The 16,969-nt window shown below is 45.1% G+C and overlaps 1 protein-coding gene across 1 annotated transcript in view; it reads left to right on the forward strand.

Annotated features, from left to right (window-relative positions):
* The first annotated feature begins 1,066 nt into the window (after positions 1 to 1,066).
* The window catches only part of STK38L (serine/threonine kinase 38 like), a 37,880-nt gene continuing 21,977 nt past the window's right edge, over positions 1,067 to 16,969 (forward strand). Inside the window, exons 1-2 of the mRNA XM_018083682.2 lie at positions 1,067 to 1,127; positions 13,032 to 13,086. The gene's annotated coding sequence lies outside the window, so the exon portion shown is untranslated. The remainder of the gene's footprint in view (positions 1,128 to 13,031; positions 13,087 to 16,969) is intronic.

The raw sequence follows: 16,969 nt of genomic DNA on the forward strand, positions 1-16,969 counted from the left end.
TGGCAGGGGGACAGAAGGAGGTAAATCATAGAATGATGGGATATCCTGAGGTGGAAAGGACTCATGAGGACCATGGAATTCCGGGCCCTGGCACTGCACAGGACAGCTCTAGTAATCCAAAAGCCTCTTATTATGATGGTTCCACTTAATTCTGCTTTTTTGTGTTTGAGCACCTATTGAGGCCACTTTAACTCCTGACTGTGAGACCCCTCACACCTATGAGCCCCTCGGTGAGTCCCCCACAGCCAGAGGGGACTGAGCGCCAAGGTTTCTGCTGGAGAGATGGAATCCTGGGGGGGCACTGGGAAGAGCATTGCCAGCAGGTTGAGGGGGGTGATCCTGCCCTGCTGCTCAGCCCTGTGAGGCATATCTGGAGTGCTGTGTCCAGTCCTGGGCTCCTCAGGACAGAAGGGACATGGAGCTCCTGGAGTGGGTCCAGCGGAGGCTGTGGAGATGATTCAGGGACTGGAGCATCTCCCTGGGGAGGAAAGGCTGAGGGAGCTGAGGCTGTTCAGCCTCCAGAGGAGACACTGAGAGGGGACCTCATCCATGTGTGTCAGTGTGTGCAGGGAGGGGGCAGAGGATGGACCAGGCTCTGCTCAGGGGTGCCCAGTAATGGGAGGCCACGGGCAGGAACTGATGCCAAGGGAGTTCCACCTGGACACGAGGAAGAACTTCTTTGCTGTGCAGTGACCGAGCACTGAACAGATTGCCCAGAGAGGGTGTGGAGTTTCCCTCGCTGGGAGTGGTTCCAGAGCGATCTGGACGCAACTCTGTACCGTGTGCTCTGGGATGAGGTGTGAGCAGATGAAGCACTGTGGCATCTCGGGATCCGGCTCCCGGCGCTCCCTGGACACTCCACGGGCTGTGGAAGGGGCGGGGCGGGACTGCCCTGAGGAACGGGCATGGGGGGGGCGTGGACGGAGCGGGGGCGCGGCTGCGCGCGCCGGGCGCGCGCCCAAATCGCGGCGCGCGGCGCGGCGCGGCCCAATCGAGGCGCGGGCGGGGCGCGCGCGCGCGCGCGCGGCGGCTCTCGCGAGAGCCGGCGGGTAAACAGCGTCCCGGCGGGGCCCGCCTGCCTGCCATTGAGCGCGGGGGGTGGCGCCGCGCCGCGGACTGGGCGCCAGGTGAGTGTTGAGGGGAGCCGGGACACCGAGGGCGAACCGGGAACGCTGCGCCGCTCCCGGCGGACAAGCAGCCTCGGCGCCCGGCTGCTGGAGACCGGGAATCTCCTCCGCTCTGCCTTCCCTCCTGCCTCCCCCCCGCGCCGTGAGGCAGCAGGAACAGCCATCGCCGCGGAGCCTGAGGGAGGGCGGATCAGCCTGGGGGGGGGTTCGTCCCGCTGTCTCTGAGGTGGCTCGTCCCGCTGCTCCCCACCAGGTGACTTTTGTGACTCGCCCCTGTGCCCCCGGGGGCTGAGGGGCTGCTACTGACCCGAGGCTCCTTGTATTCCTTAAATTCCTAGGACTCCTTAGGCTCCATCCCTCGGCGGGTCGGGGATCCCTCCGAGGGGGGCTCGGCGGGGCTGTGCCCCGTGGTACGGAACGTGGCTCCTCCGGGCTTAAAGGATGTGCTGCCCTCTTTAAAAATAAATAGATGGAGGGACCAAATTATCCCCCGTAATGCGCTTAGGAAAGCAAACGGGACCTTCGCGAGTTTCCACTCGGGGAAGAACAAATCCCAGGCGTTTCTCCCCACACCGAGCTAAAGGAGTTTGGGATTGGGGGCCCCTCCCTGTGGGTTTGGGGGTCCGGGTGGTGCTCTTTGTCTTTGGGGAGTTGTTATTGAATGAGAGAGAAGTGAAACGCTAAGAACTAAGAGAGGTCTCTCGGTTTTTGTTTGGTTTTAATTGACCGGGAGCGTCTCGGGTGAGAATACCAGAGTTCACACACGTGCCGCCGCTGGTTCCTCCCGCAACATCCAGACTATGAGTAAATCATCCTTGCTGGAGCTTCTCAATATAAAGCAGCGCTGAAGTTTGATTTAAAAACCAGACGAGTTTCCTGGAGGGCATTTGCTGGGGTATATTCGTGTTGTTGTTTTGCTTTTCCTTGCTCTTTGCTGGAGTTTTTGTTGCACGAGGATGCTGGGTTTGATCAGGTGCGCTAATTCAGTGTTTTGGTGGCAGCTTTTTAAAGTCACTCGAAGCACAGCGATCTTGTTTGGGAGTGTTTATAGTGCTAATAAATCTCACCAAGTTGTTGTGCCTGTTCCATGAAAGGTGGCTGGATATACAGAGAAATCTGAAAAGCTGTTTTCATTCCGTATCCTTTAGGGGTGAAAAAGAATCAGCCTTGATTTGAACTGGAATAGGAGCCCATAGGCTGCTGACCTGAGGGCTGATGAGCAGTGGCCACCCTCGTTTAGTGTGAGAAACCTGTTACTGCACCTGATAGAGTTGATGCAGTTTTACCTTCAGTGCTACATGTTTTCTGGCTCTTGTTAAAAAGTGTCTTGGACAGGGGAAGTCAGGTTTGCATCCCTCTGAAACGAACTCGTTTGTTTTTGAGGTTGTGCAAGGCATGCTGTATGTTCAATTTAAATGTTACTATTTCACAGAGCTTAAAAGAAATGCTAAAATTAAACATTTATTTCTCAAACGCTTCAGGGGAAAACAAACCCCCAAGGCAGTAGCTAAATAGAATTCAGAAGCAAATATTTACAGTGGGCAGGTGTCATGCTTTATTTCTTCCTGATTTGTTTGGGTATTTTTTTTTCTTGCAGAAAGTTAGTCTTTCTTAAAAAAACAAACAACAAACCCACGCTGTATCATTAACGTGCAGTGCACTTGGACCAGGCCCCTGTGCTGTTGGTCAGGGAATGTTCCCAGGAGAACAGAAATTTTGGGTTCCTGTGAAATGATCTGTTGTGGACCTGCTTGTGTAAGGTTTTTGATCCCCCAGGGTCTGATCCACCCCGGTGGGTTGGAATGCTATGGGATGTCACCCTGGAGTTCAGTGTATCCACAGCTTCTCGTGCACGTGGGTGTGAGGTTTGCTTCCCTGTTCTCCCTCAGGAGTTCTGTGTGGCCTCCTCTGTCTTTATGCCCCTGAAGGTTGAATGGTAGGTGGAAGTTTTTAATCATTTAAGTTCCTGCTGCAGTTGGAGATCTCTACTGAATCCTTCAGTGACCACAGGGAGCTTAGTCACTGTTTTTGTCTTCTGTGTCTGTCTTGGCAATGACTTTCTCTTATTGTCTTCTCCCTCCAAATTCAGCTTTCTCTCAGTCTGTGCTTATTCTAATTAAAATGTTCTTCTTCCCACCAAGTTTCAGCTGAGGGTTGGTTAAAAAGTGAAGCCAGTTGATAAACTCTGATATTTGTGTTCCTGGAGATTCAGGGTGGATGTGCATTGACCAGAATTGCTCCTCTGAATGCAGCATTCATCAGCACAAAGCCTGCTAAGCTGATATTAGATGGTAAATGGTTTGCTTTTAGTCCCCCTGAAAGAGGCTTTATGTGTCTTAGGGTGATGGCAGTTGACATAAATCAAACATGCAATTGTCCACAAAATAATTTAATCTCCTCTTGTTGCTCAATTCAACATCCAGCTGCACTTAGAGCAGACCTGCCACCAGTAGTAATAGCATTGCTGTGGCTGGAAAACGTGGGTTTGATGAATAACTGAAGTCTAATTCTTCAAGATGAGTTGATGCAGGATTTTTTGAAGTCTGGTGATTAAATAACATCTTTTGTTGCACAAAAAAAAGGTGTTACAGTGAGCAAAACCCAGTTTAATGTTATGGGATGTGAACTCAGGGAATAGTTACCTAATTCCCCATGTGAATTTATGTGGTGAACTGTGTTTAAGATGGGGGACTCTGTCTTGAAGGATCAAAAATTAATTGTCAAATGTAGAAGAGTAAATTTAATACTTTGATGGATAAAATCCTGTAGTCAAAAACTACAGAGTAACTTCTGGCAGTCCCACTGCTCCTGCACGAGGAAGCAACAGAAAGTTTTCCTTTAATGATGAAAACAAAATAGGAACTAGAGGGATAAAGAAATTATCAAGGAAAACTTACTTTCCTTGTCATAAATAGTTTGATCAGCATGGGAAGCATTAAAATGGGCAGCTGTCACAGTTAATACTGCCTTTTACTTGGGAAATCAGGTAATCTTGGGAGGCTTGCATTGATATCTCTCTTAGTACTCTGTAGAGATTAAAAAAGCTAAGGGAAACAGTGAATCAGGAGAGAATAATTAATCTTGAGGCTTCAAATATTTTCCGATTTCTCAGTAATTTAGGCATCAGCTTTTACTTTCTGGTTCCAAACCTACAGTTCAAACTTTATGTTGTATGTCTTCAATATTTATACCTACAAACTTCCAATTTGTTACTGACATGTGGCTTTATGAGGGTTACAACTGATTGGAATGTGAAGGAAGCAGAGACTTGGAATTGTAATGTAATAAACTGTCTTTGGGAGGCAACTCCTGTGAGGTTTTGATTGTCTAAGGAGCAGTTGACTTTATATTTTTATTGGTAAAAAGGAACAGTGGTTGATTAAAAAGGTAGCCTGGGTTTATGGGGTTTCACAAGAGTGAGAATGTCCTGAAGCAGTAAAAAGAGAGACAACTCTTCACCTTTTAGTAACAGGGAACAGACAATATTAAGTAACAATTTGTCACTAGCAGATTGTGCAAACAGATGGAGTTTATCTGAGGTGGCAGAATGAATGGGAGGGAGGAAGTAAAAGGATAAGTTGGATCTATATGGGAGAGGAAGGGTGTTTGTTGTGTTACAACTTATATTAGCTGTGTCTCTTGTGTTCCAGACTTTGAGCCTGTGGTCACTGACATGCTGGAGAGGAGCTCCAGTCTTAGCAAAGATCTTGGCATGTTGGAATTCCTTAAATTTCCTTCCACAAAAAACCCCCTTTTTGTTATCTCTGAACAGATAAAAGGTTGTGAAACCTTTTTTCTACTGTGTGTAATAAAGACAGCTATTCACAATTCTCTGGAGCGCTGAGTGTGATGTCACATTAAGTCAGGCATCTATAAAATGTGCCAAGGTGTTTTAGCAATTAAACCTCCTTGTAGTAGAACAAAACCAAGCAGACCAACACCTGGAAAACTTCAGTCAAGTGTGGACCTTACCAGAAAGTTGTACTTGGTTGAAGGCCCTTTTTATAAGTAGAATAATTCTCATGAGAAACACAGTTGGGCTTAAATTGGGTGCAGTTAAAATGAAGATATTGGGTCATGCTGAGCCACAGGAGTTACAAAGACAGGAGTGTATGGAAGGGGGAGGGAATGACTGTCATAACTTCCATTCCCATAACTGAGGGAGCAGGGAATGAAAGTCATCACTTCAGTAAGACATGACCAGCCTAAAGCAGCTTCTGAGAAGGACAGAAACAACAAAGGAAAGGGGCTTGACAGCAGCAGCTTGTTACAGGTGGGGAGCTGTGTGTGCTTGGGGGGCCTCTCCTGGTTGTCCAAGGCTCCCTATCACTGTCCGTGGTGCAGCAGAGTGAGAACACTTCACTAGGACACTTATGCTCTGCCATGAGCTTCCTTCAGGATCACTGGGAACCCCCACAAAGGGCACATGTGGCCTCTTCCCATAAAAACTGAGAAAAAAACTTTCCTTTCAGGAAATTCCCTTTTTAAAAATTAGCCAGGCAGAAACAGCAGGCGTAGACCAACAACACCAAACTCCTTTTGTCTTGCTTTTTACATTGGAAAAGTGTTTATTCCAGACTTATTTCTTAAAATTTGTTTTAATTACATTTTACAATGAGCAGTTGCATAATGTGCTCCCTGCCCTTCCCTCTTACTGGTGCCTTATAAGGGAGGGAACCAGAACGGCAGCCAAATATCAGCCCGATGATGAAAGAATTGTTCCACTTAAAATGTCACTAATTTTGAGCGTGCTGAGTCCTGTGTGAGAAGGAAAGCTTCTATTAGCAGCTCCCCAGACAATAGCATTGCCCTGCATTGTTTAAAAGGCAGTTGTTGTTTCTGAGAGTTGAAGATAACCAGATTCCTCTGCTCTGGGCTCCTTGGAGTTTGGCAGAGCAGGAAAGGAGAGCGAATTCAGTCACAAGGTAAGCATTTAGTGGGAATACCTGTTCTTTCAAACTGAATATGGAGAATGAAGCCTGTGTAGCAATAATTAAAAGTATAATTTGTTGAGCTCTAACACCTGGAAGTATGAGGGAGTTTTGTGCTCACTGTGGGGCACTGGGCAGTCTTACAGCTGGTGCAGACAGGTAAGAGCCAGCTGTTAAATCACATTCCTCTTTGGTGCAGTAATGACTGTGGGTTATCAGATATTTGTGCAGCAAATACTCTTGGTGTGACTGAGCAATTAAGTTTGAAAGGCTGAGAGAGTTGTGATTGTTCAGCCTGGAGAGGAGAAGCTTTGGGGTGACCTAATTGTGGCCTTCCAGGACCTGAAGGGAGTCCTACAGGAAAGATGGAGAAAGACTATTTCCAAGGGCCTGGAGTGACAGGACAAGGAGGAATGGCTTCAAACTGACAGAGAGCAGGTTTAGATTGGATGTTGGGAAGAAATTCTTCCCTGGGAGGGTGGGGAAGCCCTGGCACAGGTTGCCCAGAGAAGCTGTGGCTGCCCCATCCCTGGAAGTGTTCCAGGCCAGGTTGGATGGGGCTCTGAGCACCCTGGTCTAGTGGAAGGTGTCCCTGCCCATGGCAGGGCTTTGGAACAGGATGATCTTTAAGTCCCTTCCAACCCCGGCTATTCCATGCTTCTGTGGAGTGAGGTTGTCTTGTGGTGCAGACAAAACAGTTGCATGACTTGGAAAGCAGTGAAGTGCATTACAGCAAATTCTCACTTCCAGGGCAAGGTGAAAGAAAAGAATTTCATCATTTCTGGTGTCATTAACTTGCATCTTTGTCACTGAGCTTTACTGTTTTTGTTTGGGTTTGGTTTGTCCTCTGAGGAGATAAAGAGCTCAGGCTAAGCAGGTGAGTTGTTCTTTGACTGACTGGCCATATTTCACTTTTGTGAACAAAGAATGTAGATGACCATTTTATATTGAAGTGTGTTAGATGGAGGTGGATCCTCTTAGGCTTAATTATTGCATGGAGGCTCTTTCTCTGCCCTGTCTATCTTTTCAGGAAGTTTAATTTAACAGAGAAGGGGAGCTCATATAAAATATGTATTATCTGCATCTTAGCCCACTAGTACTCTGGGTATGGGGACCTCACTGCAGCAATTAGAAACTTTTCTTTGATTTTTATTTTTTTCCCCTTCTCAATTAAAAAAAAAACTAAAACAATTATGTTAAGAATACCTGGAATAATCTCCTATAAATTGCTTATTTTATGAGTCCTTCCAACTAGAAGTTGAGTGAAGTTGAAGTCAGGCACAATGGCAATAAAACTCTGTAGACCAGAGATTGTTTTGAAGTGTTTAAAAAACCCAAAGTGCAGAATACAGGGATTTATTGTCATTTATTATATGATTTTGAGAAGGAGAAGTGGAAAAACAAAACCAGTTGGTTTGGAAGGTGAAGGGAATAGAGAAGGAGATTGCTTCTTCCCCCTGCTAAATCTTTTCCCTCTCTTTTCTCCGTCTTTTTTTTTCCATGAGCCAGTGAAAAAGGGAAAAGAACCAAGTGGAATGCTTTAGATTTTTCAAGCTTTGCTGGCAAACCTTGAAAGAAATTGGAAAACCTTTTTATCTTCTTTCTTATGTTACAGGTTCTTGTCCAGTAATTGTGTTTACAGGGAACATCCATCCATTCCTTCAACAGGAGGAAACACACGGAAGTCCCTGAGCCCAGTGACCATCTCAGACATGGATGTGTTGCTGGGCTCACCACTAGTGGGCATCCAAGTGGATTTAATGCATCCCAGGTTCTCCATTCAGTCAGGACTGGTGGTGCTGATATTACTGTGGGGTGACTAAAGGAGCTTCCCCCTTGATTTTTAGGAGGCACCTGAGCACAACCTGCCACATTCCCTGCTCCCAGTCCAGGCTGAAAGCCTTGTCTGACAGCTGGGGTTCATTCATAACTCCAGAGTCTCAGGCTCACACTTGGATACCTTTAAGCCCCTTTTAATCCCAGAGGGCACCTGATCCGTGTTAACTGTTTGCTTTTGCTCACAGACCTTTAAGGCACTTTTGTAGTGGCACATGAAAAAGGAAAGAACAAATCCCTTTCAGCATTCAGGAAAAAGAGATGAACATTAAATCACCAAAAGCAGGAGAGAGAGTTTCTGTTGTCTGAACACCCACTGACCTCCAGCACTGATTGGAATTGCTGCTCACAGCTCGTCCTGCAGCCTTGGAGCCTGCCCAGAATGCTGCTGCCTTCACCTTCAGTCCTCATAGAATGCAAAACTCTGGCCTTTGTGAGGGTACAATGAAGAAGTTCCCATTGCCTGTTTGAACAAGCAAAATAACATAGTTCTACTTGATAAAATAGTCTTTGCAATCAAGGAACACTTAGGAAAAAAAAACCCCAATAGCTACACATCCATTTTTTCATGAGTATTTTATATCACTTGAAATCACAGTGCAAAGTCAAAAATGAAAAAGGAAGTAATTGTGAAGTAATTGGGGGGAAAACTGTTACACTCTAATAAAGATAAGTAGTTTTAGCTCATTTTCCCTATTCCCTTTTTGTTGAACAAGCAGCAATATTTGGAAGGCCAATTGCAGTTTTGTACAAGGTCCAGTTGCAGGCTCACATTTTAGACCCCCAGGAATGGGATGAGCAAGGGCTGCAAGAGAAGAATTTGAATGACAATTTTGGTTACACTATTTTTTGCTTAAAAGAAAAAAACAAACACAAAAACCAAAATGGAAACCTGTTAGTGTTCTTTGCATTTTTTTATCTTGTAGAAGCTCACTTTTGAAACTGGTCCTGACAGCATCTTTCTTATTTATCTGACTGTAATTTTGTCAGTGTGAGAACCACAGTGTAAATGTATTTTCTTGATTCTTTTGCCTGAGTGCTCTGAGTTGGTGGTGTCATCTTCAAAGGGCTGAGGGGATAAAAGCTTCTGTAGCCTTCCTTGGGACATTAGAGGGAGTGAATCTGCAGTTGAAGAATGTAGTTGCATGATGAGATTTTCCTCTGTCAGTGTAGAATTCAAGTACTTTCCCTCCCTCTCTTGCCTGGCAAGGCTGGATTTTGCTGCTGAGATATTGGTTAAGTCAGGCCCACCCACCTCCCTTCTTGGATCCTAAAGTGAATCCTCTCCAGACTTGTTAGACTGCAAACTAACAAACCACAGTGGGAGCAATGCAGGTTAAGCTCCATATTTGTCTTGGATGGAGAGTCCTGTCTGGAATATCTGAATTGGTGTCTTGGGTGCAGCTTCAAGGGTGGTGATCATTTCATCAGCAAATCTGATTTACAAGGTGAAATCACTTATAAAGTGGGCTCCCAGCATATCTGTACATTGAGGAAGGGAAATAGGGGCTTTTTCCTTGTGGAAAAGCTCCGTGTGTGCTTTTCCCTCCTGTTTTCCCTTCCTTGGCTAAATCAGAAATGCAAGTTGTGCTTGACCATGAATGCAGGATTTTTAAGGAAATAAAATTGAGCCAAGGCAGCTGCACTGAGTGCATTCCAATGGCTTTCCAGATTTATGGCGTCTAAATGGATATTTGCCAATGACTAATGTATGAATAAAATAAATTTCTTGCAGTTCTTGATTTCCTTTGGTACCTTAGTCAGTGTTAATTCTCAGCCAGAAGCCTCTTTTGTTGATAAATTTACAACCCATATTGAATTTGGTGGTATAATCCTAATCAACTTTGAGGGAGAATGGGCTGAGAAAGGATAATCCAACCTCGGTTGTGGGTACCTGGGCCATTTTTTGAAGTGATAACCAGAGAAACAAGATATGAATGCACTGAGATGTTTTCCCAAGTGCTTTTTCAATGTTGAAACATATGGTGCTCTTTGAGGTCCTGACCATGTTTGACCCTGTGTGCTTCACAGTTTAGCATCAGAATTCTGAGGGCTTTCATCTTTGAATGAAACACATTCTTTTTGCTCAGCTCAGCATCTCTAAATTTACTGGGCAGCACCAATCCCTAATATTAAGTGTGTTTAGATTATTATGTTGTGCCATCCAAATGCACAGAGTTCAAAGTAATTAATGTACTGATTTTTTTCCCAAAGCTGTTACTCTGAACTGTGCTTGTGACAGGTGTAGCTAAAACTACTCTGTTTTCTTAAAGAGTTTAAAATATTGTTCCTTGCTTTTCTAAATTTGCATCACTTGTTTCATGCCCCTTTCCTGGCAAGACACAGGGCAAATATACCTGATATTGAAATGAAGCTCAAGGTGAGCCTCTGTTTCTGTGCTAAATTTTGTTACAGAGCTGTGGAATGTTTGTTGGCTCCTGAAGGAAGTGCAGCTAGAATGTGGGATGGCAATATTCCTGTTAGATGCCCTCCTTTTGCATGGCTCTGGCATGTTGGAATTCCACAGGTCCTGGGTTTTTAGTACTGAGCAACTGTTGGGTTACACGTGGTACTTAAAGAAACACCTGATTAGTTCATGTTTTGTAAAAAATGCCCTGGGATGCTTCCACCAAAGGTGCTGGGTGAAAGCAATTGGTGTTTTGAAGGAATGTGCTATTTTGAGGGAGGATAATTCTTTTTCCCTACCTTGTTCAGCCCTTGGCCTTTAGAATGGTATCAACAAAGGAAGTGACTCTTACAGATGCTTTTGTGATGTGGTTCCTAATTTATCGAGGGCTGGACTCAGATCCTTTGGCTCATTTCACCTAAGCCACCAAAGAGCTTTTTCCAGTTACTGCCTGGACCAGCTCTTGGAGCTGAAAGATGCCATCCTTGAGTGCCAGCCCTGCCTCCCAAAAATCAGAACAACTTGCACTACAAATATTTCAACATGAGAACTCAGCCTTTGAAGTTTTGGCACTTGTTTGGCAAAGGATATCTCTCCAAAGATGTATCTTTAGCAAACACTATATATAGAGAGAGCTTCAGATCTTCATCTTTTTTGCTTTGTGTGGAGAATATTTTTACTGTCTGTGAGGTAAAAATGCCAAGATGCTCAAGCCACAGTTGGGTTCCAGTTGTCTGGAGTTTGGTGGGAGCTGTGCCTGTCCATGTTAGACAGTTCCAGGTCCTCCTCTGCTGGGGGATCCAGTTTTCAGGGATGAAGGGAGGAGGGATGGCACCTGTTTTGTTTGCTTCATTTGGCCTTTGGAGCATATTTGAATATAACACATATTTTAAGTGTAAAATCCATTTGCTGTAGGACTAATATTTCCTGAGGCTGGGTCTCTAAGAGTGCTTGAGAAACCTGTCACAGGCCAACAGAGGCTCTGGAGAAGCAAACTGCTAAATCCAGAGACTAATTCCAGGTATTCCCATCACAGCAAAACTTGGGAATTCCCAGGCTCCTTTTGTTTTCCTGACAGCACAGTCAAGAGTCCTTTGTTTTTCTCCAGGAGAGCGTGAAGAATGTGCTCCTTCAACAGCAACTGATCCTCTGCAGTTGCACCTCTGAAAAACCCTGGGCTCAGGTCAATTGAGCCTTGTTTTTTCATTTCCTGCTGTAATTCTGGACTTTCCCAGAGTTCCTGGCGCAATTTTTAGTGTTAAGAATAGGATTCCATAAAGCATTTTTATGTTCCTTAAGTGCACACATTTTGTTTTTCCAACGTGTATCTGTTGGAAGCTTTGCCAGGGAAGCAACTCTGACCTGATCTGACTGTAACACAAAACTCAAGGTAGGAGTCAGGACTAAGGCAGCAATCCCATGTCTCACCTCTTCCTTCAGGTTTTTGGCAGCTCCTGCAGGTTTCCCTTTGTGCCTCACATGCTGATGTGGTGCTGCAGAGTTAACTTACTTTCTTTTAATTGATTTTTTTGGTGGCTCTGATTGGTTTTGTTGTGTCTCACTTTCCCCGTTTCTGAAATCAGGTTGGAATTGTCCACATTTTTTGAGAACTGTATCTGGAGAGTATATATGGATCAACATCCCTGGAAGTGTCCAGGAAATGGTTGGATGAGGCACTTAATGCCATCATTTAGTTGACATGGTGATGTTTGGTCAAGGGTTGGACTCAATGATCTTGGAGGTCTTTTCCAACCTTTATGATTCTGTGTTACCTTGGATATATCCCCGCTACTGAATGAGTGGATTTGAAAGGGGCCTGTTCCCTACAGGCTGCTGTAGGTACTTGTTACAAGTCAGGGATCTCTGGTCCAGTCCTTCTCTTGCTCATAAACCTTCAAACTCTTCCCAGGATCGAGCCTGGCTTTATTTCCTTTCCTTTAAAGTCAGGGGTGATACAGTTGCCTACTTGCATTACCAAGATCATGTGTTTTATGTTTCAGTTTAGAAAGTACCTCAAGATCTGGGTGGAAAATACTTTAAAGGGGCAAAACATCCTTTGCTTGAAGGCTGGGAGGAAGATCCCTCACCCAGGGAAGCAGGATAAAGCTGCAGCTCCAGCTCACTGGAAGATGAAGATCCTTTCTGGCACTATTAACATGAGGAGGAATAACCCAGAGGGGAGGAAAGCAGCTTGAGGCTTGGGAGCAACCCCAGGAGACCTTTGGAGCCCTGGGCATGCTGGGAAGAGGGAGGGCACACCTTTCCTCCTGGAGGCTGCCAGCAGCTTCCCTGTGCTTTCAGGATTTGCTGGAATTTCCATAATGTATTTTGTAAAGTTTTACTCGAGGGGATGCCAAACAAAAAAGAGAAAAAAAAGCAGCCTGGCCTCCAGATCTTGTTCTACCCCTGAGTTCTCATCTTAGATCTGGGGAGAGTAATGAAATTTTTATTATGGATCTAGGCTAGGGAGGTAGGGCTCAGTATCCGTGGGGCATAATCTGGGGAGTAAAAAGTGATAGTTTTTCACAGGTCTTTCTCACTGCTTCTAAAATTTGGGATTTCACTTGGTTTTCTTTCTGTAAATGCGTGCAGTTAAAATGTGTTTTAAGGCTCTGCTGAAGCAATAATTAATCATCTGAGGAATCACAGATGTAAATGTTTTTGATTCTGTGCTAACACTACATTATTAGACTGCCTTCTCTTTATTTTTTTGGTGCTCTGTATTTCCAGGAGTGAAGAGAACAGAGCAGAGCAGCTGCTTCCCAGTGATTTGTGGAGTTGAGAGGTATTCCCTCCTTACCCTGTGTTACATCCATGTGACAAACTGCATTCCTGATATTGTGTGACTCGACCTACCGGGAAAGTGTCAAACTTTCCCAAGGTTAGCTGTTTATCAGAGCTTTAAAAGGCAGCTGATTAATGATATTTGCATATGAGCAGCAGAATGTGCAAACAATGGCTGGGGAGTCATTCCAAGGAATGCTTTCAGCTGGACTCACAGAGCAGCATTTCACTCAGGCTGCTCAGCTTGGAAACACTGTCACCAAACTTGGCCTCTTGCAGTGGGTTAATATTTCATTGTCCTTCCTATTGTTCTTCCCCATAAATTTTCCTCCTGTTTCTGAAATCTGAGATTTCAACCCTGTCCTTGGAACAGGGAAAACTATCTCATTGCTTATCTTGCCACACGCCCTCCCAAATCCACGACACACAGGCCAGTGTCTGCACTCACCAAATGGGCAGCTGAGGCAAGGCAAAGAAGTGGCCACATGTCTCATAGTTTTGGGTTAAATGATGAATTTTCAGAGTGAATTAGTATTTTTTGAATACTTAAGACCACAGTCCATCATACACATGAACTCCTCAAGCTCCTACCGTGACCTGCTGGCTCCAGGGATGATGTTTATTTTCTTGTAGGCACACCCTAAGTACATTTTTGCTTTTTTTTTCCTCTGTAGGGTTTTTTTTTGCTCATGGGGAAATAAAATAGACTCCAGATCATCTGTTCCTTAATGCAGTTTCCTGTGTTGTAGCCAAAGAGCATCCTTCCTCTGAGCATACATCATCTCAAAATATTCAGGACTTCAGCTCTTGCATCATTGGCCAGAAATTTCAGAGAGTTTTAGTTTGCAGGAAGGCTTCTCCACCTCAAGTCACCACTAGAGGTTGTGTTTGGGATACCTGAGCTGGTAACTCAGCTGGGAGACTCATTGAGTGGGATGAGAGGAGATGGATTAAGGAATGAGTGAGAAATTTGAGTGAGCCCTAAAGTGGGTGTTCCTGGTGTGTCACTGTAGATCAGGAATTGCTGTTCATCATGATCAGCCATTCCCATGAAAATCAAGTGGTTTGTGTTGTGTTGTTGCAGCTGAGTTTACCAGATTCACCTTTATTAGGAAAACTGCTGGAGTGCCTGGCCAGGACTGGAGGGATCAGCTACGTGGAGAGGAAGGGACCTGTCTTTCCAAGAAGTAATTGCAGACCTGCAGTGGCAAGTCCTTGAAGCAGTGTCTTGGCAGCAGTGTCTGTCCTTTCAGTGTGAGGGCCTTGAGCATGGGGCCCATCCCCACAAGGAAATGTTCGTGTTAAATAATATTTCTAAAGTGGAAATGACCTCATTCTTCCTATTTGGGTTTTTCTCTGGTTGCTATTTATGGGAAATAACTGGTCGTGTCCAGCTTGTCAGGCAGTTCAGGTGGCTGCCTGAAGGACTTGTTTATTTACCACTCCACCAGGCTCTGTCTTTGCACTGAGCTGGTGTTTCCTCAGGTTTCCTGCAGGGAACTCCACTTGTGTTTATCTCCACTTGACAGATAAAGGAATGGAGGCACAATGGCACTTCGTCACCTCACAGGGCACTCGGGACACCTTGAAAAGGAGCAGTGAGAGGCACTCTGCAGGAACATGAGTGGGGCTTCTCCTTGGAATGAGGTGACCTGTGTTCCATGAAGAGCCCTTCTTACTGCTGATCCTGCTCCTTTTCCCAGTCAAGAGAGTGCTTAGCCCTCAGGACATGCTCCAAGGCTGTTCTGAAGGCTTCCTTGGTGGGAAAGGTTTGCTCCTAGAGAATTTTCTGTTCTTCTTGCCATAATCCATTTTACCTTGAAAGCACAGGAAACTGGGCTTTTTAAGATTTATTTGGTTTTAATGTGAAATTTTCCCTTTCTGACGTGTTTAACATCCAGGCCCTAATATCTCAGAGAAATTTCAGCAGATCTCTTCTGCCCCTTTTCCCTTTCACTTTCTCTTGCCCCTGAATGTAGCCAGAGCTTTTCCCCACACCCTGTTTTGCCTCTCTTATCCTTTAACTAGGAAACCAGATAATAGAATTAAATATTTGAGCCTTATTTAAAGGAAAACACCACCCATTCCGAGTCCAAGAATTACCTTTCACTGGGAAATACCCCTCACAAATGTTATCATCTATCCCCTATGTGCAAGACTTTTATTTCCTTTTCCTTCCTTGCCTTTCTCTTATCTTCCTAGAAGGGTGAACATGGGATTGTGTAGGAGGGATCATAACAAAGCATTCCTGGTCACCCTTCAGCCCTGGAGGAGAAGAGCAATTGGGGCCTTAAGGAGAGGCTGCAGGAAGACTGGGATTTCACAAAGGCTCTGCCTCTGGAAGAGCTGTTTTCCTCTATAGCTAAACCTCCAAATTTCAGAGGGATAAGGCCCAAGGTGGTCTGCTTTGTGTGCCAACAGCTGTCTACTTCTCCAAAAATCACATTAAAGGAATGAGCTGTTGGAGTGGGATTTGACCAGGCAAACATCTGCTCTCCAGTGCTGCGTATGCTGACAACATGCACTACCTGCATTTAGGGATTTGTAGGGCCAGAGGGATCTGTTGTGCTCATTAACCCTGACCAGAGGCACTGCACAGGCCATGGCAGGTCATTGGTGTTCTGCAGCTCATTTAGCAATTCAGCTCCTTTGCTGGCACAGACTTATTGTGTGTAATTACTTAATTTGATTGATGGGATCTAAAAAGAGCCTGGCAAGAGTCAGGGATTCGAACACACATCAGTGGAAAAGGAAAAGCAGTCTTGGTGCTTCCTTCTCCTCCAGCATTCTTCAATGCAGAAGTCCCTCCTAGTTCCTAAAGGTCCTGCTTTCCCAGGCTCCTTGGAAAACAGAAGAGCTTTAGAGCATGCCTAAAATTTGAGAGTTTTTTGGATCAAAGCCAAAACTGTGTTGCAGTTTCATTGACACTTTTAAATAGGAGATGCATCGGAAGCTCCTTCTCTTATACTTTACTTCTGTCCTGAGTTGTGTCTCTTGGCCATGAAAGATGCAGAGAAATCCATGTTCCTTTTGGACAGTTGTACGTATTTTGGAGTGGGACATCTTTTTCGTTGGACCTGAGCAGAACTTTATCCAGCTGAGGAGGAAGCAGATTTTTGATCACTGACCTCGCTCTGTTTGTAGTTATTTCATGGTCTAAAACATCGCAGCAAAATATTTAGCTGGATTTTTTTTTTATGCCACTGAATTCAGCAGGTATTAAAACAGTGTTTTCTGATGCCTGGCTGCAAGTACCTGCTCAAAGCTGTGAAAATGCTTGAGTGCACAGGAATGCAATTACTCCAGTACATAGAAGGGCTTCCTGTTTTTAGACACTTGTGAGAGGACAAAGATTTGCAGCTCTGTGAGACTTGGGGAGAGCCAGGAGAAAGGACAGACACAAGTGAGCTGGAGCAAAGCTATGAAATCCTGTTTCACTTGGCTTTCCAGGAAGCTGCTGCTTTCTCTTGTCCCCAGGAAATTCAAATGCATCAACTCAGATTCCACGGTAAATCCTAGAAGAGAGGAATGGGACTGCGTGTCTGGTTCCCTCATCATGTCTTGTGCTTCAGGGTGTTGTCCTGAGCTGACCTCCCATGTGGAGCACTCCCTGGAGGACAGCAGTGTGTGGATACACCAGCACCTCTGTTCCCTTCCCATTCCCAGCTCTAGCCCTCCATCCTTGCTGATGGAGCAGAAGTACAACCACTCCATCCCCTTTCCTCATGAGGTGGATGAGGAGTCCTCCCTTGCAGCCACACTCAGTGAAGCAGTTTGAGAAGGTACTTCTAAACCCCAAATGATTGTCTTAAAAAGTCGAGAAAATCAAATTATTTGAAAGAACTGAGCTCGTGAAGTTTTTGATGTGTCATCAAACACTGAGT

This window comes from Manacus vitellinus, unplaced genomic scaffold, assembly GCF_001715985.3.
Source record: "Manacus vitellinus isolate BGI_N305 unplaced genomic scaffold, ASM171598v3 scaffold_66_pilon, whole genome shotgun sequence".
Taxonomy (NCBI): domain Eukaryota; kingdom Metazoa; phylum Chordata; class Aves; order Passeriformes; family Pipridae; genus Manacus; species Manacus vitellinus.